We start from the raw sequence: 21,159 nt of genomic DNA on the forward strand, positions 1-21,159 counted from the left end.
GTGTTGTGCATGTGATCCTTTGCCCTTTTGGCTGATGAAGGAGCCTCAATCAGGCCTGCCCCTCTGGGTAGGGGAAGGGAGTGCACACTGGGCCCTCTGTTAATAGCTGAGAAGAAATTCAAGCAGTCAGCACTACCTCCAACACAGGCAACCCCTCAGTCAGTGGAATAAGGCGTGAGTTTCTTGACTGTAATGAGCTTGTTTTTCCATGAGACTGCTGCAATAAGCTGTAATGAACAGAGAGCTGCAGGATACAGAGTGAGTGGGTGATAGAATGGCAGATGAAATTCTATGTTGATAAATGTAGAAATAGCATGAAGAGAAACAATGATAAGGAGACGTGTATGTACATTAGCAATTACCACCCAGAAAGGAGATCCGCAGCCATCCTGGGGAGAAAGGCTGTGCAGCATCCGTCAAACTGAAGGTGGGGAAGGAAATGGTTAGGAAAGAGCCGGCAGCAAAATAGAAAACATCATTATACTGCTGTATAAATCTGTGGTGTATATGTATCTTGAATGCTGCATGCAGTCCTGATCCTCTAGAGAGAACATTGTGGAATATTGTGGAATGAGAAGAAGTGTGGCAGTGCTGGCAAGCAGACTTCTGTGTGACAGGGGGCTCTGGCTAGCAGGAGTGGCTGGACAGAGCTGGGAGCAGCCTCGGGTGAAGCACTGAAGAGCTGCAAATCAGGAGTGGCAAGCACAGAGACAACAGACAGTATGGAATGACTCTCTTAGGAAGGGTGGCGGAAGAGGTGAGGGCTCTTCAGCTTGGAAAGGTGACAGCAAAGGGGGTTATGCTACAGTTCCATCAAACCACAAAGTGCACAGAGATGTGAAATAGCAATTATTGTGCACTATTACTCATAGTGCAGGGACTAGGAGGCACCAAAGTTACCAGGCAAAAGTTTTAAGGGAAAATGAAAAGAATTGCTTTCTCATCAATATCACAGAATCATCGAATCATAGAATCACAAGGTTGGAAACGACCTATAAGATCATCTAGTCCCACAGTCTCCTCATCACCATTGCCACCACCAGCACTACATGCTACTACTACCATATCATGCAGTACATCGTCCAGACGCCTCTTGAGCACTGCCAGGGATGGCGACTCTACCACCTCCTTGGGCAGCCATTCCAGTGCCTGACCTCTCTCTGAGAGAAATAGTTCTTCCTTATGTCTATGTCTATTACGTCTAATATGTAGCCAAACCTGGAAATTACTGCCAGAGGTCTCAAACAGTGGCACGATTACAGATGAGTTCATAGTTGATAGTAAAGGGCTGCTAAGATCAAGGGTGTAGATACAACCTCCAGCTCTGGAAGCTCCTGTACTCCAGACTACAGAAAGGTGGGAGAATCTCTGTTCTGTTCCTCTCCTGTGTTTTGTGCCACATTTGCTGCTGCCAGATGGGATGCAGAAAGAGTTGAAGTCCACACCTGGTATTGTCAGATGCACTTACAGGTCTGGTTCTGGGTAGATGAGTGCAGGCGCAGCTTCCTCCAGGAAGCAAGTCCACACTTAGCAATTAACGTACCCGTTCTTGTGACTGGTCCTCTTTCATCACAGCCCTACTCCAGGGAAGGGTTAGCTATTGAGGAGCATGTGAGATTAATTCCTAACAAAGAATGGTTCAACCGTTTCCTTTTGGGGAGCAGTCACAAGAAGACAGACCTTTGTTCTGCATCACTGGACTGCTTTAGGTCATCCCCAGAGATGGATTTAAAGCAAAACCTCTTGAACCCTCTTGAACTTTAAGGAAACTCATTCCTGGATTTTCCATCTGGCTCAAAGGCTCAAAGGCAAGGGGCTGAAATTCAAACACCTCTGAACTGAGGGGAAGTCTGGAGCCAGATCCACAGCTGTAGCTTGAGGCCATTCTGAGCTTTTCATGTCAACTTGCTTTGAGAGCGCCGGCTCCATTCTGCACGGTGCAGCTGGGCCACGGGCAGTGCAGCAGCAGAGAGGAATTCCTCTCACACTGCTCACGCAGGAAATTTACCTTCAGGTAAACTGCACTAAGAAGGCTTCATTATATCGGACAGCTGTTTACTCTGCTGAAGACTGTGAGGAGGCCTTCTTTTCTGCTTTTCCAGGACTTTCATCTCCCCTCTCTTTCAGGAGGAGTAGGTGTAGGAAGATTTAAAGCTCTGCCATGCGATTGTCATGAAGTTTGTATCCCATGATTCCTGTTTGTGAGCAGAAATAAATTAAGCACCTGGACCAGCTCTCTCACACTCCCCTCTTCTGAGTACCAAATACGATGAGAAAACTGCTGAGAAACAACCACAATTAACGATGGGGTCACATTTAGTTCAGCACCATCGGCTGGTTAATTGGCTGACTCCATTACAGTTCCCTTATCTGCGTGCCAGCATTGCTTCTAACAAGCTGCTTGCTGGGTAATTAATCCTGCCTAGGGCTTAGATCCTGAAGCTGGGTCTGCTTCAGGGGGCTGTGCCATTACACAGTGCAGGGCTGGAAGTGCTGCTCCACTCAGAGCTCCTCACAGAGCCTTACCAGGGGTCCATCTGGGAGAGGGGGCATGCAGGGACTTTGCTGGTCTGGAGGAAAGCTGGCCTGCAGTTTTGCGAAAAGAACCCAGACTGTATTCAGCTTCTTGTGCTTGATGCTGCCTGACAAATCAGCAGCAATGCAGTGCCTTGAGAAGTCAGCCCCCCTCTATGAAAATGCAGAACATTTTAATGAGGAAAACCATAATGAGATATAATAATATTTACTAAATACTGGGAATGATAACTTCAGAAAGTAATCAAACGGAGATCTGATCAACAGAAAGAAAGAACAAGATGAAAGTGGAGATGGAGAATCATTCTCCTCAGGTGCGCAGGCTAGACACTGGCATAGGCCAGACGGGAGGGCTCAAGCAGAGAGCAAGTGGGCAGCTGCTGGCCTGGGAGGTCTTCAATCACTGCTATACCTCCTTTTCACAGGCTGGACCTTTTAAGGTGGTCTGTGACCTTATCTCGGCAAATGGATGAGACAGAAGTGCAGATTTTATGCACTCTGATCTAAAAAAGTCCTTTCTGGGATCTCAGATAAGTGAGACAAGGAAGCATTCACCTCAGCCTTGCTTAGGCTGTGCTGGGGTGCATGTCAAAAAGCCAACAGGAAATACGTACAAAGTGATAAAGGGAAGAAAATCCCCATCTGGTGGAGGTGAATTATTGGAAACATTAATTTGTGTAGCCTCCATCTAGTAATGTCTCACATAATTACTTCTAATAATGAGTACATTGGGAAAATAGGCTGCTTTGGAATAATGTCCTTGGAGATAGGGCCATTGGAAGGGCCCATCTGCATCTTGGCCAGAGCAGGAATACCATGCTCCTCCTGAGCTCAGGACCTCCGCACAAGTCCTCTCCGCTGAGCTGGGGTTTGCTCCAGACCAATGAGCCTGAGGATGACCCTAAGCAGTGTGCAGGGCCCAGGATGCCCAGTTCAAAGCAAACTTCAGAGTAAGAAGAGAAGCCATCTACCTCCCAGTCAAACAAGGCATGAAAGGCTTCTTAGCTTGGTTACTTGGGCTACCAGGAGACGGGAAGGACCTAACACAGCTTGCTGATTGTGAAGGTTGGTGGTGGTGCACATCCTGCTTATCCTCCATGAAGCAGGCACACAAAAATCCTTGTTAATCAATCACTTCATAAATCAAAGTTGGACACTGACCTGCAAACTAGTCTTCGCCTAATCACTTCAAGGCAGGTGAAACAAACACACCAGAGGTGTGAGATAACAGAGATACTCATGATGAGAATGGATTGCTTCCAGAAGTGGTGCCCCTGGAGGAGGTGGGGAAGGCTTTGTGGCTCAAAAGTGGGGAGGAGAGATCAGCATGATAAAGACTGGGAGCTGAAAAGACACAAAGGGAGCTAGGGAGCAAGAAGGGGAAGGCTGAGCAGGGCATGGGGTCAGCAGATGAAGTCCTGAAGTGAAGGAAGATGTGACTCTTGTAATGAAGTGGGGGAAGGCAATCACAGGAGAGAGGTTTGGATGAGCTAGAAAGTGGGGACAGGTGAGATTGCATGGCAGCAAAAGGACAAGATGGTCGTGCTTGTTCGGTTCATTTTGCCCATAGTCATTAGGTGAGAAGCCAACTTCAGCCACCCTCAATGAAGAGTTACAAACCAAAGAGGTTTGTAGTATGAAGTACGCCTGATTCTGTATGTTCTCTTTCTCTGTCAGGAAGGACATCTGAGCAACTAGATGGGTTTTGCTCTGTGACCACTGGTGTGAGAAGGGAAAGGAGTTCTAGCCCTTACTGTCAGTGTGGGCTGCCATTTTGTTTCTTTCCTGAAACACATCCAGTAGCAATGCTGGATGTGACTCGCTGTCCACCCTTGAAAAGTGTGCCCATTCGACAAGTTCCCTTTTCACCTAGAGAGCCCTTCTCCTTTTTTCCTGTCCTGAGTCAGGTTACCCAACCACCGTGCTCAGCAGACACACTCCTTTTGGAGCAAAGCTCCCTGATGTGGCCCAGCCTTTAGGCATAGGGCTCCCAACCCCACAGCAAGGACTGCACTGTGCTACTGCCTTCAGTTTTGCTGGCTAACAGAGCTCACATGTGAATATCTCTCAAATTAGTGCATGGATGAGAAGGAGGTTACATCCATTTCTAAGCTGTTCAGCTGTGTAACTTTGCAGCTTCAGTTATGCCTGCACTGGGAATATTCCCATTTCATACAACTTTGGAGCTCAGAATCTGTGAGAGGTGAACAGATTTGAAGAAAACTATCTTCAGAAGGCAAGAGGAACTCCAATATGTCAAAGAACAGACGGGGACTATTGATGTATTTGGTGCTGTGTTTTCAAACTGCTGCCTGCTGGAAGCATATCTGTCATTTGTTTTTAATTCCTCCAGAAGTCTGAACTAAGTACCATCAGATTTACTTAGAAAGAAGGAAGCAACCACTGTTCAAGGGAAAATGTAATGCAATTCAGGTCATCTTAACTTCAACACCTGAAGTCTTTGATATCATTACTGAGAATATTAAAATTGGTGAAGCTTTAAATACTGCATTTAGAGCCTCAGGAAGCTGTTCACTTTGATTGCTAATGGGGGTGATGCAGGAAAATCTTGAGACAGAAGCTAAGAGTTTGTTGCTCTTATTGTTACTATTATGATTGTCTAATGCAGGCTGCCCTTACAAATGTACCAGTGAGAAATCACATTGGTTTTCCTCTGCAACTGCATAGCCCACAAGCATCTTGAATTACAAACGCAATCTGTCGCAATCAATAGTCCTGATGTTCTGCCAGAAAGGAATATATGTATATCTTACAGAAAAAAAATGGTTGGGTGTTTTTTTTTTGTTGTTTTTTTTTTTTCAGAAACTCAATGTTACTCAATGCAATTCTCCGGGGAGGCAAGAATTTTAAGGGGCCAGACACATTCTGTTACCATTGATGGAAACTCACATTTCCAGTGTTCCACTGTTATTAGTATATATGAGTGCACTGTAGCTTTCGGTTGGTCGTTGTTTTGTTGTTCTTGTTTTTCAGTAAGCCTAGCTAACATGCAGTTTCTGTCCATTTGCTGACACTGTGAAAGATCTGAATTTTGTTGATCTGCCCATATGTTGTAAATAACGTGCACACATTTTAACCAGGTACTGTGCTGCCCTGTGAATGTTGTAGAAGCCCCTGACTATCTCAGATGGAGTCATTTGTGTCCTGTGGAATGCAGCATGTAAATCCAGCCAGCAGAAAGATGCATCAGGCCTCCTTTGATGCATCCTTGCCTTTTCCCATAGGTTTGCTCTGTGCATTCCCTCTGAGACAGTCCGAGCTTGCTTACAGATGTGATGTTTTGCTACCAAAACAGTAATGCTAGCACTAGCTCTGTTAGATGCGGTGATACCAATATGACTCATATCGGCAAAAGAGTATTTTCTTCCAAGAAGGAAGTATTTGTGCAAATAAATGTGCTTTGTAAGCAGTGCTCGTGCAGGGAAGGAGGAAGGGATGGAGAGGGCAGAGATGTGTTGCTTTAGCTACCCTAGCCTAGTAAAAGTAGCACCATTTTTGTGTGTAGACGAGCCGAGGAAATGTGCAGGCCCTAGTCTAGGGGACGGGACTTTAAAGCAGTCACTGAAGCCTAGTGTCGGTTTTCAAGGCTGAAGAATATTATTTTATTTAGGCTTCCAGACCAGCCTTGCTTCAGGAATGCACTTAGGTTGTTTTTAAAGCAAACACACAATCAATAGCCTGGTGTTCTGCTCTGCTGTTTCTTGCCAGAGCCCAAGGACCACACATGGGCTTTCCCTCCTCTCCGTCACACTGCCAGGCATGCTCCTGGTAGCGGCAGGCAGGTCTGGGGGATGAACGCAGAGAGCTTCCAAATGGCCAAACAGGCGTCGGACATCTGGGCAGTTTTTGCTGCAAAGTATTTTCCGTGAGGCTTTCCTCCAGGTACCGCAGTGAAAGGACCAACTCACGCCGCCCCATCACGAATGTTATTCAGCCTCTGGCTTCAGTGGGAGTTTTATCTGAGCGAAGCCCAGGCGGGGGCTGCCAGCTTACCTCACCGTCAGTAATATTCCTGGTGGGGCCGAGCGCTGCGGTCTGCCTCCTGACCCCGGCAAATACCAGCGCCGGGAGCAATGGGGCACTGTGCCTCCTGCTCATCGCTGCGGAGATGGGCCCCGGAGCGCACTCGCACAGAGCCTTCCTAGGTGCAAGAAAAAGCCCGTTTACCTCCCTCCCGTGCCGGGCTGCGAACAAGGCCCTCAGTTACAGCACAGGACTCTGAAAGCTCGGTTCGCACGGATCGCCTTGCGGCCGGTGCTGACTGCGAGCAGCCGCCTCACGAGGTAAAAGAGCCCCGTGGCAGCTGCCTGCCCCCGCAGCACGCAGCCCCGGCACGGACTCCCGGGCTCTCGCGGACTCTGCCCGGGGCTTGAAGGCGGCGCTGCGGGGCCCTTGGCTGCCTCCAGCTGCAAACGGAAACCCGCGTTAGCGAAGAGGAGAGAAACAGGCTGAAATTGGAAGTGACCATTCCATGTTTGATGTTATTCAGAGGAGCCTGTTCTTCATTTAGGACATTAACAGTTGTAACAGAAGCTGTAATATTTCAACAACAGCGGTGATTAGGAGCAAAGAGGCAGCTAATCTCCATCTAAAAAGAGCTAACTAGCCCGTCCTTTAGCCCCTACCGCACCGCCACATTTAAATACCATGAATATTCACCGCTTGGCACCCAGCTGGCAGCTGAGCTGTTTTGACACAAAAACCTTCAAACTCAAAGAGTTTTTAATCAGTCTGCAAGAGAGAGAAGAAGAAAGTGAGAGAAAGAAATAGGAACAGAGAAAATGAATCAATGAGTTCAACGGAGGTGGGGGGGGGTACTCGAATCCGGTTAACCCCTTCCCTCCTCTGTGTCCACGAGCGCTCTCTGTAGCTTTGCAGCCCTCCCCAGGACTGCAGGGATGGAGAAGGAGCACCCCATGCCCCTGGCACCCCCTGAGCCACCCATCCCACTGACTCCAACATGCTTGGGATTTAGCACCTCATGCCGCTTTTTGCTAGTTTCCACATGCAGGAAACATTTGAACTCTTAGGCTGGGCTGTGTTTGTGACTGGCTACCAGTCACTTTTATTGCAGGCAGTGCAATTTCGCTCACAGTATGGGATGCGCTTTAGTGCAGTCAGTCTTTGCCTGTGAGAGTGTTCATCTCAGAAGGATGGCTGGCAGTGCTATCTGCTGCCCCCTCCAATGTCCTTAATGGAGTCCCGGAGTTGCCTGCTGTCCACACAACATCCCTTGCTTCAGTTTTTGATGAGATCTTTGCAGCAGGATGAACCACGCAGCTGCAAACACAGAGAATTTTGCTGTGTTCAAGAGGAAAGTGTCCTCCAGTGCTTTGAAGGCCCGTGTTTCACCAGCACTGTGGGTCTGGGCACTAACAGAGCATCCGGCAGACTCCATTTCACTTGGGTTGGTTGTGGACACACAATGGCATCTCTGTCAAAGCAGCCTGAGCACGCAGTGCAGAGTGTGTGCAACACTGTGCTGTTATGTCAGCTATGGACTGGTTGTGATGGGCAGCCCGTACCTGAGCTGGCAGGAAGAGTGGGCTGCCATAGGTGGGTATACATGGCCTGCTGCAGTGCCCTCCTTGTGAAACTGGTCTGAACTTTTTAAGAATATTCAGACTAACATGTCTAGATTTTCTAAATGCATTTTCTAAATGCACTTGGCAAAGCAAGCTCAGGCTGGATCTGTGCTCCATGTCATAAGGCTGTGGCATTTTTGATCTAATATGGGGAACCACTAAGTTAGATTTATTTCATACTCAAACCCCAGCCTAAATGTCAGAGCTCTGTGGCCCAGACTGCATACCTCTACCATACAAGGCAAATGCACATTTGTACCTTGGCTGGCAGAGCATCCAGAGCACAGTAGGGCACCCCTCAAACCTGCTCCTGCTGTGTGCTCATACTACATGGAATGTTGTCTCATCTGTTACACTGAGGTGCACCTCAGAAACCCCTGTCCTTGTTCCTCTCAGAGAAAACCACGGAGATGGTGAAGGATAGAGGCCGGGGACTGATTTAGGCAGATTGTTATGTCCACTGCAAAGAGTGTTTGTACTGAGGAAGGGTCTAGCCAAGGCAGTACTGTTCAGACCTTCACAGACAGGCCTGTCCTGAGGGGTGAAGAAAGCAAGAAGGCAGTTGTGGGGAATGCAAGCAAATGAGGCAAACAGGCATCTAGCCTTGGAGGAGCGTACTACTGGCAGTGGAGAAAAAAATCTGGCAGGTAAATAAGAAGAATCGGGATGAGAGCTTGAAAGTTGTGTGCTGTGGTGTGGTGGAGTGCTGCAGTGAAGGATGTAGAGAAAGCAATGTGGTGGCAGTGCTGCATGAGTCAGATCTGAGCTGCTCTGATCTGTCTGGGCTGGAGGTGGAGCATTATAGATGTCAAGGAATGACCACAAGGAGAAATTAATGTAACCAAGATGGGAGATGAGAGTCTGGGAGCAGGTTTTTCCTGTGTGGGATCCCCAAATCTGGAGCTCTGTAAGATTTATTAGGATTTACTGAAGCTGTGGTGAGTTTTCCCAAATAGAGACTGGGACTCCTCTGGGACGAAGAAGCAAAAAGATTTGGGTTCCACATTTCATTACTGCTCTCCAGATCCTCTGATGGTCTCCAGACTCAGATCTCACCCAGCACTTTAAAATTTACAAGCATGCACACAATAGCCAAATGTGCTTTGTAATCTATTCCCAGGCAGCAGCCAAAGTGGCTTTCGCATAGATTGGTACTTATACTCTATTCAAGATGATAATTATTTTGAATGGAATACTCCCCATGAAGCGCGCCTGGAACAGCATCAAACCCTGCGAGCTGTGGGAGGCACATACATCAGCTGTACTCCAGGATGTATTCTGGAAAGGCTCACAGCTGGGTAGGAGGATCCATTTTCCTATATACTTAAATGAAAAAATAGTATGCGCTTTTCCTCACTCTCTGCTTGCCAACATCTGGCCACTACTTCCAGTGAATGTGCACGGTTGCTAAGAACTGTACCTGGGCATGCTTCCTTTGCCTGTGGAAAAAGTGTAGGAATCTAATCTTCTAGTACAAAACCAAAGTGTTCCAGCTAATGTGTGTCTTTGAGACCCTGAGGACACATATTTGGAATGTTCTGAAGGAGGTGGATTGCATTGTTCTACTCTGCATTCACCTACAGTTTTCTGCTGCCTGTATTTACATGCGGTTACTGTGGTCTTTGCTGGTAGGGAAACCCAGGTGGAGCAGAAGCAGCACTGGGGGCACGCTGCCCTGTCCCAGCATGTTGGGAGGGGACCATGGTGGTGGTGTGGGGGTGATTTGAGGGTGAGGGCTCAGATAGACATAGAACAGAAGCTGTGGCCATCTGTGGTCATTAAAATTCCATTACACCTTTTGGTACTGAAGTGGCGGGTGCTAAAGCTAGCCCGTGTGCGGCATGGCAGCCCAGGCTTCCTCATGAGGTTTTCTGGGTGTGTTCTCAGCCCAGAGTGGAGCGTCGAGCAGGGACTCACACTGCCAGCCTGAAAGTTGGTGTTGACAGAGCCAGGACGCGGCCATAAGGGTGCTGCAACCCTGTGAGCCTTACTGGTGTGGCATCTTGGCACTGAAAAGCAACAGCAGCAGCACTTGATATCCATCCAAGTTATCTTCCAGGGTCATTTATTTTTTGTCCTTCTCCTGTGGAAGAGGACAGAAATCCAGCATCTCTCTTCGTCTCTTCTTTGTCACATCCCATGCACCCAGGAACTTGCTCAGCACCCCACTGTCGTCCCCTCTGTTAGGATACCACTGTGTCTGCACCCTGAGGGAAGAGCTGCTTGGGCTGGCATCATCTGTGACGTCCCCATGGCACCATCCCACCCTCATGTGCACCCTGGATGTTGCACAGCATGCTTGTCAGTGGCTGCTGTATTTCATCTCTCTGTGCTGCTGCCTCCCAGGCAGCATGGGGTGCTCTGTGCTAAGCTCTGGCTATACAGTGAATGGGTTAACACTGTAAAATGGTCTTTTTATGGAACCTCTTGGCAACGCAGAAAACTTTCCCATTGCCAGGGTGTTCTTTTTATTCAACAATTTGTTCCCAGAAAGCAACCCATTTAACCAGATTGTCTCTATTAAGGGGTTTCAGCTGCTTTTTTTTTTTTGTGCTTATTTGGTGTGCTGTAAACTGCAAAGCCTTGTCCTACAGTAGATTTGTCTGAGGGAACTGAAGTGTGTACTGCTGTGATTCTGCCTGCTGTGGGAGCTCCTTCAAAGCCAGATGTCACATTCAGAGAGTAATCTGTTTACAAACACATATAGGGAACACTTTCAACAGACACCAAACCAACATTCAAATCTTGCAGTTTTTCTTCTTTACCTGCCCACCTGCTCTGCATCCAGCCAGAGCAAGAGAATCAAGTTTGCAGAACCTGGACAGGCACATTTCTTTCATTCAGATGAAGAAAAAAACAGCATTGTTTGCAGAGGGCTGAATTTAACTTCCCAACTGGGGCCTCTCCTCTGTAAGTTCTTGGAGACAGAAAAACACCAACTGCTAGCAAGATAATCCAATTTCCTTCCCTCTCTCTCTGAGGAAGGCTGCCTACCCCCATGCCACGCTGGGTTTCAGTCTAGCGAGAACTTCTCCCGTCCACTCTACCCCCGGCAAGATCCATATCAAAGCTTCAGCCCCCCAGGGTTCATTAGAAGGCATTTATTTCTGCATATTCCTGGGGGCGGAGGAGCCAGATAACTTTATTCACAATGCAAATAGGCTGCCCTTACTTTCAACCCTTCCTTCAAACTGGGAGACATTAAAAAAACATGAGCTCTTCTAAAATAATAAATACATTAATTCTGGGTGTTATATTGCTGGTGCCTCCAGAAAAGTGCCCCAGCACCATTTGATGAGAAAGGCAGGAAAATTTGTTAGCTCTGCTCTTGCCCTCACACCCTGAAATACTGTTAAAAGTTCAGTTGAGTGGGCTGAACCTGGGTCAGAGCACTTGGCTCGTTTAAGAGCAATTGTTAGTCAGGAGTTTTGCACAACAGCACTGAGATGCTTCAAGGGATGAGCCCAATTCTCTCTGCAAATCTGAACTGCTGGTCTGTGATTTACTAATGGGGAGCAGTGAGTTGTTAAGCTCATCACAATGCAGCATCCTGCTCCCCGGTCCGGAGGGAGCCAGCTATTAATAAATCAGAACCCAGTGCTAAGCTACAGGGATAAAAGGATCTACATTAATATGAAAATATTAATATCTGGAAGAGCAGATTATCATCTAAATGGGTTAGAATGAGGTAGTGCCATTGTTTAGAAGAAATGGCTTGCTTCAAATCTCATTAGAGCTGCAGTTAGACTGGCAGTGAAGGATACATTCAGACTCCTGAAAGTGCTTTGGATGCTTGGCAAACGGCAGCTTTGCTGAGGGTTTGCACATCTGCCTGAGGCTCGCCTTTCCTCCTCAGTGCCAGCAGCCGGGACTGTGGGTACTGCTGGGGGAAGGGCTGAGAGTGCTCCTGGTTTGTCAGGTGCTCGTAGCACCGTGCTCTTCCCTGCACGAGCATTGCCTGCAGAGACACCAGTGATGGGCTTCTTTGACCCACAGTCCTTCCATCTTCATCCAGAGCCATAGTGGAGGTGGGCAACATGTGCACAATGAGGCCACGTTCCATCTCCCATCTCCCTCACTGATGAAAACTGACAGGTTCTCCATCTAGCCACGCTTGCTGTGCAGGGACAGGGCAGAACAAGTGGGGCCGCATTCAGGGGATGTTTTCCCCTGGCCTGGACTTCGGGGCATCCCTTACGGGTCACCTGCTCCCCAGCTGTCTGAGGCACCATCTGCTCACAGTTTGCTGCCCTCCAGGCCGAGAGTTCTTCCTAGGTGGTACCAACCGGAGGAGAACCTGCCCCCCACGCTGGCTGTGCTGCAGCCTGGCATGAGCAGGCAGCTCTTTGAGAACATAGTGGGGTTCGTGGTCTGTCTGCATTCACTGCCCAAGCAGTGATGGGCCTTTCTCTGCAGGCTGGGCTGCTGCTTTCCTGGGGTCTCAGCTCACTTTCACACCCAGCCCCACAGCAGTCTCCTTGTTCTGCCTGCAGGAGCTTCAGACACAGCCCGGAGCATGGGGCCTCTCCGCTGCCTTCAGGCTTGCCTCCTGGCTCTTTCTGCATAGAATCTGCAGTGGGAACAGCATCTCTTGCAGACTGCATGCTTTCAGCTGAACAAAGTCTTGAATTTCAAGTCTGTGTCCAGCTGACTGGCTTTTGAGATGGCTTTGTGTACGGCAGAGACAGTCAGGTGAGCAGACCTCAGCAGCACCCAGAGCAGCATGGTATAGCTCACCTCACAGCATTTCAGTGCTTGCAGGATGCAGGCTCGTGCCTCTCTCTCATGGCTCTACAACATCCACACAGGCACTACTCAGAGACAGATGTAACAGCACTGCATTTATCTTGCAAGGATTATTCCCAGATTCATTAGGGGGAAAGCTGGCTTTGATAGTACTGTCACATGGCAATGAACTCAGTCATTCTTTTCAGTAGCCATAGAATCTCTTCATCCTCTTGATTTTAATTCCAGTCAAAATGTAAAGTAGCCTCAGATTTCATTAGTGGGGAAAGTTCCACAAAGAAAATAAAACAACTGCTGCCAGTGAGAAGGCTGAAATCAAAGTTAGACCACACTGCTCAAAGCTTTTATTTTCCTTTTGCACCTGTGGCTACCAAACAACAAAACTTTCCAGCACATCCTTCAGGAAATTGCCCAATCAGGCCACCTTTCCAGCTCTCACTTGCTTACATACAGATGCAGGAGGACCCGTGTATCATAAACAAACTGCAGCCCAGCTGTCTAGGGAAGCATGTGATATTTAATCTATAGAAGACATGGAGAACCTTTTCATAATGCATGTTTTTGATTTTCAAAAATATTAAGACTGTTCTCTGCATTAATGATGGATTGGATTAAATGTGCCCATTTCCTAGGTAATGCCCCTCTGGAGTTCCACTGGGAACCCAGCAAATCTGGCATTTAAACTGAAGAAATCCCTGTTTAGACTGCGCGAGTTCCCAGAGGGGCCACAGATCTGCATTGCAGCTGCGAAATGCGGCGTCTTTTCTGTCTCTTATCAGAGATCTGTGCTTCTCCTGGGAAAATTCATCCCAAAGGGTTCAGCCCTTGCCAAATTTTCAACTGGATTTCGTTTGTTTATTTTAAATTTCCTTTTAAACATCTGAAACCATCAAAATTAAAAACAAAAACAAAACACAAACCAACAAAAACCAAAAAAGAAACAAAACCACTATATCTAACTTGAGTGAATCCCTCTCTTTCTGTCTATATATATATTAATTAATTCCTTCAGGCTGCCAGCTTGTATTGCAGGACTTAGTCTAAAATGGATTTAAGTGACCGAAATTCTGAAAAAGTGGAGTTTAATTGAAAAGTATCAATGTTTTTCTTCTCCCTTGTGGTATTGCACTGTCACCTCAGTAATCTTCCTGGCGGCTGATTCACCTGAATTTTAGAATAGTTCATATCGAGCGCTCAGTCACGAGCAAGATGCCGCTCTTCTGGCCCCAGTGCCGCGCTGCAGTGACAGAAAGGCAGTACCCCAGGGCAGGGACCCGAAGGCAAACTGCCCACCCCAGTCCTGCCTTGTCTCCTCCCATCAGCCTTCCAGGGAGCTTTTCCCCACATCTTCCTTGTTCATACTATACTGATATATCACACAGAATATCTAGCTTGGCATGGGGCCAGATATCTTGGGTCCGGAACAACTTCATACATTTTTTCCCCAAGTCTTCTACTGTGCTGCAAGGCAGAATTTTAATATGATGCTACATGGACCCTGGAGGCTGTGTCAAGCTACAAACGCAACTTCATCTCCCTCAGCTTCAGGGGTTCTCTGAGTAAGTGGGAGGGTTGCGCTCTATAAATAGAGTGTACCAATCCATGCTTCATTTTATGGAAAGGGGTGGTACAAAACACACAGATACAGTCTATTCAGGGAATTTGTTAGAACCTCAGGGACCAGCTCTGCTTACTTCTCAGACGTCTGTTTGTTGGAAATACCAGTTTAACTGACAGTTTTCTCAGCCTCAGTATCTTAAAAATACAGGCGTTACAGATGAGAACAACTTTGCAGACTTCTCCAGTCCTCATGTAGGGTTGTTCTCCCCATTACTGAGGTGTAGTCCATATTTTCTCTCACAGATAGCTGCAGCATATGAAGCACTTATTTGGTCATTGGCAATTATAACAAAGCCCACACATGGAAACCTCAAAAGGGCACACTCCTCAAGGAGCCTTGATTCCTCTGGATAAGACCAATCTTCCAGTATATCTCAGCAATAAACATGCCTGTCCTGGAAATAGCTTCAAAATGTGAATGAACTCTCTTTGCTATAGAAAGAGCTGGTAGTTACATATCTGTATGTCCCACACCATTGTCAAGAATGGTGGTAACATATAACTGCACTGTGGAATGTATGTGGAGAATCCCAAATTTCTGCCTGTTTGTCATGGCTATCCAGGCAATATTGTATTAATCGAGGAGAGGAGCAACCCTCCAGCATAAAGTGGATTCTGTGTTTGTATCCCAGCTATTGCAGAGTGCACACTGATTGTTGTCTTTGAACAACTTTGCGACCCATCCTATTACTCTGGAAGAGACATTGGGATATAAACAGAGGACAAACGACCCCCTTGTCAGCAAATATCCCCCTAAGCAGTAAATGTAGTAGAAGAGTTATACTTGTCCTAGCAGATGTTGCTTGTTAATATGATCTCACATACAGACGTTATTGCATTTGACGTTTTTCTGGAACTACTTGGTGAACGTGGCTGTGATGGAGTAAAGGACTGGAATGTGATTTAGCTTTTAAAGATCTGCCCTTGTAACAGTTCATGTCTCTAAAAGATGTGCTTCACTGTAAGACCAGCAGGGCCAATGTTGTGCTGCGATGTGGCAGCATCATTGTACTTTAAGTCCTAAGGGCAGTGCTGCATTCAGAACCTGGCTGCAGCTGACATTTGAGTTGTTGCAATGCACTGTTTGGGGCCAGCTGCTGCGGAGCTGGGCAACAGGAGCAAAGTGAAATGCAAGGCTGGATCCTGACCCAGAGTCCCCATTCTTCCGCTGCTAGGAGCACTAGGTTTACCCTACAAGTCTTACTAGGAATGAATGGAACTGCTTTGGTTTTCTTCCAGTCTGGTTGTGCTTTGCCTCATTATAAACTTCCACATGTCCTGTCCTCTCCCTGTGCTATCTCCCAGTCTCTTTCAAGGGCAACACTGGAATGCAAGAGAGATGCTTTTGTTGAGAGTTGTTCTGAGCCGAGAGGACAGGCAAAAATTAACCTTCCTCCTGCCTGGTGTTTCAAACAGCTTCCACCTGCAGGGAGGGGATGTGTTGAGAATGTGTGAGAGAAAACACTGAAATGGGAGAAAGCGCACAGAAAAGGAGGAAAAAAAAGTACAGCGAGGAAGCTGGAGACAAACTTCAAGTTGTGGATTATTTCTCACCCAGGCTCTAATTAGGAAGCCTCTTATAGAACTGTGAAGCTGTCAGGCTGCCAAATGTCAGCGTGTTTATCGGAGATCAGGCGAGTCTCCTGTCTGCAGCACTTACAGTTTGGTGCCATGATCCTCTGGGTTCCTTCCGCCTGTGTGAGTCACACTCAGCACTGGCACATTTTGGGGTGTGCAGGCAGAGCAGAGAGCTTTTCCTTTTCCCTTAGGAAGCCGGGAATGAACCCTTTCCTGAGATCTGGTCTCTTCATCTGGTTCAGTGCAAAGAGGGTTAATCATACGGCTTGGAGCAGCTTCAGCATTATGTGCCATAGTGACTCAGATTCCCAGGGAAATCCCCTGCTTATCTGATGGAGCCTGTTAGTCTGCTAATTGAATAAGCTCCTATTAAAAGTGCTATGTTTTTTAATGACTGCTAACAAAGGGCCAGATTCGGATCTGATCTTTTTGCTTGATTTTTGCTGATCGTCCAGCCCTGCCTGAGCTCTGAGACGGGGCTCCACAGACCTGGGGCCCAGAGCTGTGCACAGTGTGGAGCTGGAAGCAGAGCACCAGCTCAGGGTGGGACAAGTGAGATGGCAATAGGGCATCAAGCCTTCTGCTCTAATGAGGCAAATCTTCCTGACAAGTGATACGCAGGAAGCTTTTAATGGGGAACTTCACAAAGAGGGAGAACACACCTGTGGGACTCTGTGGCACAGCCTTCAGAGGGAAGCGTTGGTTGGGAGACTACCAAGGCTCCACGTAACGTAATTGCTGCAAATATCTAATACGTGATCCAAGTCATGCTCTGAGTAATTAACTTACCCAGTGTTGAAATCGGGTTGATTTGTTGATTCTGCATTTGAGATGTTGTCTATGTCTGCATAGGAAAAATGCTTTGTATGTCACTGCATATGCACATTCAAACCTTAATTTTAATTAAAATTATGTGCATTATATCCGTATCTCCTGTTCCTTGTGAGAATAAGTTTGAGAAGATACTTGTCTAATAGGAACCAAAATAAAAGTGGTTAACCTGTGAAGTGCACGTAGCTGGGTCCCAGCTGCTCAGGAAGAAGGGTGTAATCTGCACTCTGCCTGCAGCTGGGCCTGGTCAGCCCCGGGCTGCTGGCATCATCCTGGGACCGCATTTCCCTTCTTCATCTCACCTGAAACCTCTGCTGACTTCCCTGAGCTTGTGTGACATCAGACATGAAACATTTTCTAATAGAAGAGGACTTTTTCGTTTTTCCTTGCCGATGGAGGATGGGATCTGGCCGCCTTCACCGCCACGTGTCCCCACGCCTGCTCACTTCTTTGTGCCTCCCGTTTGTTTTTCTCCTCTGAAAGTTTTTATTAAAATGCAGGAGCTTCTTTTAGAAGGTCCCACGTATTCATGCTGCTGCGGTGCCGCTGCTTCAGAAGTTTCAGAAGCAATCCATAAACGATGTTTTTTTCACACGATAACAATAGGGAAGTGTCAGAAATCTCAGGCTGCTGCTATCAGAGGCAGAGTCTAAAAAACATTTTTCAGGCTCTTCTCTATTCCCCGCTCCCGAGCTGTCAGACGCAGTGACACGGCTCCATCACTCTGCCACTCGCAGTCCCAACAAACAGAAAATGATTTCCAACTGGCAAACACGCTGTTTACTTTCCAGAAAAATTGCACTTTCCAATCTGACAGCTGATCAAGGGATCTCCTGCTGCTGTCAGCATGAAGGACTGTTTAAACACAGGGATGGAAGTTTAAACATTTTCTCATTATCACAGAATAAAAAAAAAATTAAAAAATAATAAAAAAATAAAAGCATTGAGACTCTCCGACCACCTGCTGTGAGAGTAATGAAGCGCTGTCACATGACCAGCCGGCGAGGACTTTTATCTCTGCCCCAATATCATTACTGAAGTGACACCTGTCACATGACCCACATCAGGGCTTTCATCTGTGCTCCCCAAATGCAATTCTGGGTTGTGCAGGGGATTTTTTTTCCCCCTTTAAAGAGCATTGCCCACTTGTGCCACTACAGACAGGCTTCTCCCAGTATTAAAGCCCTCTGATTTTTTCTTGGGGATGTGTAATTTGGCCAAGAGACCTTCTCTGACCTGAAGTAAAACAGATTCTTGGCCTGGGAAAGAAGTTATTGCATTTAGTTCAGGATATTTTTAAAGCAAATATTTAAGTCTGCTGTTAAACTCTCTTTACATAAAAGACGATGTTCTCTGAATTAGAGGATTTCTCCAAAATCTCAGATTTGTTTTCAATTTTTTATTAGGTGGTGAGAAGAAACAGCTTGATGACCCTCGAGAGCAAAAATCTCCATTTACTTGCACTTACAAACTCTTACCTGCTTTGCCAAGGCATCCTACATCTGCCAAGAGGAGTTCTGGAAAAAGGAAAGGTCAGTCTTTACCAACGTCTGGGATTTTTTGTGAGGTCTTCACCAGCCGACACAAAGATTTGTGACAAGCCCACATATATCATAGCAGTACTGAGAGCTAACTCACCAGAACCTGTTCAGTCATTACCTCAAAACAGAATGTGAAACATCCAGATGTGTCAGGGGGTGCCCAGCTACATCTCAACTGGATGTGGGCAGGTTGGAGATAAGGTTCAGAACTTCGTGGCCTTTCATTGCTCCTCCTTTCCCACTCCACATTTAGCCATGCATGAGCTGTAGTACTTGTCTGACTCCTTTGTAATCTGATTCAGTTCATTAAAGCAATGAAAGACAAACCCAGCAAAAGAGTGAATCATTTTCCACCTGTTTAGTAAGTTAAGTCAGCTCGTCTAGGGCTTGGGAAAGCACCAAAGAGCAAAAGTGAAAGACTGTGGCAGTACAAGCAGGTAGAGAAATGGGGAATAATGACCACATTTTGGATGGTGCTAACTTGATCCATGGATCCAAGTGTGTTTCTTGTTCTCTCTTCCTGACTTGTTACAACACAACATCCATTTTCTCTGAGAGCTGTTGTGCTTGAGATTGGGCAAGCCAGGGGATGGAGAATCTGCTGAAGTGAACACTCCTGATGTAAACAGTAGACTGTTAGTATGTGAGGCGGATGGTTCTGGGGCAATCGTCTCTCTGGTCTGATGTATTTAAGGCACTGGCCCTCAGATGTTGTTGTTAATGAGCAGATGAAGAGTGCTGGGTTGCAGCGTATCCTTCTGCACTGCCAGCGTCTTCCTGGCTTTCCTGTCCTCCAGATACAAAGGTATCAGGTATCATTTGGCCCTTTGGCAATTTAGCGTAAGAGCTTCGTTTATTATGGGAGTTGCTGCAATGTAAAAACAAAGCCACGCTAGGCACCGTGAGGAAAGTGCATCTGTTCCCATTATTAGACCACTTACTGCCCTTGCAAAACAAAAACATTTCATTTAACGTTTATTGAACTGTTCTTCAGTGTCTCTCAATTTGAAGTAGACATCCAGCCATAACCATGACAGGCATTATAAGTGTTGCATCTTCACTGCTCTTCTCTGCCAACCCCAAAAGAGCAAAAAGAATGCAAATCTCCCTGTCCCAAGCTGGGCATCATTTCTGGACTCTCTGAACATGCGTATTACAGTGCAATGTAACTCAGAATTGGAGAGCTATTTCTTACCAGCACAGATTCGCTTTTAAAAGACATCTTATTTGTAGCATTTTGCAATGCAGCAGCCAGTGCTTATGTGCTTAAGAGTTGTTGCTTTGCTTTGAAAGAGATTCCAGTTGCTCTTCTCTGCACAAATAAACCTGCATGCAGGAAGCTGACACAGAGATACGTGCCCAAGTAGAACTCTATAGGCTCTAGTCAGATTTTGTTTGTACAGCTGTGAGGTCACTGTAATATTCATTGCAAAACAAATAAAATGCATAAGGTCCTGATACTGACACAAAATTCTCTTCAGTGTTTCAAAGTGAGGTCAGGCATCCGTACTCACTTTGAGTGCTTGGTGTTTGGTAGACATGGATCCACACAATCTAGAGCTGGAAGAACTTTTTGAACGTAGCTGGCTTTTTTATCAAAGCACAGACTATTGAGGACTCTAACAATAACATAAGGAATACTAATTGTCTTCTTAACTGAGCAATACCTGCAGCTAGCCCATATGCCTTTTTCCTCTGCAATTATGTATACAGTGAGGGCAGAGGGGGACATAAACAGCTGTGCTGCTTTCTGTTTGTATCTGCAGTGCTTAGTCAGCACTCAGAGGAACTGTAGCTCCTTTAACCCAAAATGACTCTTCCATCTCTTTCTGTGGCTGCCATCTACTTCTCCGGTGCCTTGTCATAGCTCCGTAACAGGTTTCGTCCTAATACCTCAATGCCATGCATAATTCTTGATCAGAGAAGTTGCCCCAGTCCTGCCAGTGACACTATTCAGATGAATAAGAAATACTCAAGAAAGTTTGCATGCCTACACCATAACGATCTGTCTTTGTATTCTTTTTTTTTTGCTCCCAGATCTGCTGTGAGATTACAGTGAGGCATCTGACTTCTAAGGACCGAAAATAAGAGAAAGTATCCCAGATAACTGAGACCAACCACCCCGACCAAGCTCATGAATGCTGTGAGTTGTATTTCTGATTCTTCCAATACAAATTATATGAGGAATTTTACAGTAACTATAGCTGGGAAAGAGCACCTGCACATTTCCCCATGTATCCTGATCAGCACTCACCTCAAATTAGTTTTCCTTCTCATAGCCTGTCAGCACCCCTTGAGATCAAGGAGATTAAAACACCCTGGTAACTCATTAATGAGCCGGGACTCTGCAACAGCTGGACCAAAAATGGCCTGTGTTTGTCTTCATCTTAATTCTTTGCCATCTCCCCTCTGCTCACCAGCACCTGCACACACTTGAGACCCAGTATAAGAAGACCCCTGAATTCAGCTCTAAGCAACCAGTCTGCAATGCATATGTCTAATGCTCTGCTGGTGTGGAACCAGTATGCTGGTAATCCTGTTAGCAGTGGCAGAAGCTCCCTCTAGGAAATTATAACAAATAGTCTTAAACAATTCCTTTTGTTGACAACTTTATCCAAGAAGCCATCTTCCCTGGAGACTTACTCAACTTTTGACTAATCCCCTCCTTCCCTCAGGAGCTCTTTTGTTGAAGTAGATTGTAG

General features: G+C 46.6%; 1 long non-coding RNA gene across 1 annotated transcript in view; it reads left to right on the forward strand.

Annotated features, from left to right (window-relative positions):
• The window catches only part of LOC128077315 (uncharacterized), a 39,697-nt gene extending 19,104 nt beyond the window's left edge, over positions 1–20,593 (forward strand). The window contains exons 3-4 of the long non-coding RNA XR_008204923.1: positions 18,323–18,448; positions 20,495–20,593. This is a non-coding gene — a long non-coding RNA (uncharacterized LOC128077315). The remainder of the gene's footprint in view (positions 1–18,322; positions 18,449–20,494) is intronic.
• Positions 20,594–21,159: the final 566 nt, after the last annotated feature.

The sequence above is a fragment of the Tympanuchus pallidicinctus genome, unplaced genomic scaffold (genome assembly GCF_026119805.1).
Source record: "Tympanuchus pallidicinctus isolate F22 unplaced genomic scaffold, pur_lepc_1.0 scaffold15, whole genome shotgun sequence".
Classification (NCBI taxonomy): domain Eukaryota; kingdom Metazoa; phylum Chordata; class Aves; order Galliformes; family Phasianidae; genus Tympanuchus; species Tympanuchus pallidicinctus.